Below are 2,251 nucleotides of genomic sequence, written 5' to 3' on the forward strand. Positions count from 1 at the left end.
CTAAGCCGCTGCCCAACAATTACAATTGTGCTTGTTATTTTAATGTGCAAAAATAAAAAATGTTGTCTAGTAAATGTGTTGGGCGGATGCTTGGATGATCGAGTCTAGCATCTTGTCATCAAAACATAGTGTTAAACACAAGAAAATAAAGTTACACATTTGTTACTACATCCTTTTAACATAGTAATAAGTGTTTGATTTTAACAATGGCATGTGCTGGGAGTTGCTTCGCAAGTAAATCGAGTAATTAATTAGTTACGTGGTCATGTACTATGTATGTGATGATATAACCATAAAAATTGTATAATACTCTTGATTAAATATTATAAACTCTTGATATTAATTGAATCTTTAGGTACGATTGTACTATTAACTATACTAAAGGGATCTATTTAACACCCTTTTCCTTGTTTTTATTCATAATGGAAGGGAGAGTATCTCATAAAGAGATGTAATAACACACTAATTATATCCCTTATAAAATTTGTACATTTAATCAAATACAAAATTGAGATAACAATCAAACAATATTTTTTTGAGTACAATAATCAAACAATATAATAAACATAGCAACTAAAATGAAATGGAAAAATAACTGATGTTATGTTACAACATTGCAGATCAAATTGTACTAGAATTCAGAAAGAATATTTATTTGGGCAGTTTATCATTGAAAAAGCTATCATTTCCATGAAGAAGAAGAAGAAAAAATGGTATATAATTATTGTAAATTTACGCCATCATGATGCTTTGACTACATACTCTATAACCCTTTGATTGTCGTTTCTTCTTTCATTTTTTTTTTCTTTTTCTCAAAGGACTACTCAACCATATATAGTCAATGCTTCACTTTCTCTAGATTATAAAGAATCCAATTTTTTTTTTCTTCAAAAAATAAAGAATCCAATTAAGAAAAACCTAAGTTAGTCAAACTGTTGACTTGGTAACCACATGGTTTTAAGTTCAACTCTCAACTGGAGATGCTTATTAGCCTTTTCTGATTGGAGCCCGTTAGCTATGGGTAGCATAGGTTGGTTTACCTCATTATAGTTCTTTTGCTTGTTAGGGCCACTGTACAGAGTTTACACAATATAATGCAAATAAATACTGTGAGTTTCTCTTTTTATTAAAAAAGAAATTCCAGTTACACCAACCATTGGGTGCATTAAAAGGAAGAACATCATGGCGAGGCATACAACAATAATTTGTGCAAAGACCAAAATGGGGCATTATAATGCATAGAATAATTATATATCTATGTTTGTGAGTTACACCCTTGCATTCAAATGCCATTGTTTTGTCAAACCCTATTTTATTTTGTCAACTTTTTGGTCCATCATTTCATCAAGTCAAAGCTGGCCAGCCTCACAATTTATTCCATTAAGGAAGTAGAATAATGTGTCTCCTCCAAATAAAGGTTGAAAGTAATGAGAGGTGAAGCGCCTCTAATGGCAGACTATGGCATTTTGATGATTCCCAAATGAATGGGAATTAGGTTTTTTGCTTTCTCTCTCTCCCAAAGTGTATCTATACCTATTCCACTTGATTTGATGTACTCATTCACCTCATTCGTCTATATTTATTCGTTCTCAGCCATTTTCGATATATATTTTATTTATTATAAACTTACATGACGTTTGCAAGATATAAATATGTGCGATATTAAAATATATATATCATAGAAATTAAATAATAATTTAATCCGTTAAATTTGTATTCAGAGACGTCTTATCTGAATAATATATTTTAACTTGGTTCAGTTGATACCTTAATTTGTCGAGTTGATGCCTTTGTCTTTGAGCTTGACTATAAATCCACCATGCATGTTTGTTGCTTCTTTCCCCTCCATTGTCTTTGAGCTTGACTACAAATCCACCATTAACATATATTTATGGAAAAACCAATCGTGCCAAATTTGACCATTTAGTAGCCACAATAATTTTAATTATGATTTTGTTTAGAAAATTGTTTTGCCCACTTTCCTACATGGGACTCTCATCTTTTCCCAATAACACGAGTAGTAATATCTAATCAACAAAACACAATAACATCAAATCATAGACACGTCCATGTAAATTATTGGTTTGAATGGCTCTAACATGACAATATCATATTAACATTTGATGTGGGCTCCACATAAAATTTTGCAACAACTACAAATATATATATATATATATATATATATATATATATATATATATATATATATATATATATATATATATATATATATATATATATATATATATAT

This window comes from Ipomoea triloba, chromosome 15 (assembly GCF_003576645.1).
Source record: "Ipomoea triloba cultivar NCNSP0323 chromosome 15, ASM357664v1".
NCBI classification, from domain to species: domain Eukaryota; kingdom Viridiplantae; phylum Streptophyta; class Magnoliopsida; order Solanales; family Convolvulaceae; genus Ipomoea; species Ipomoea triloba.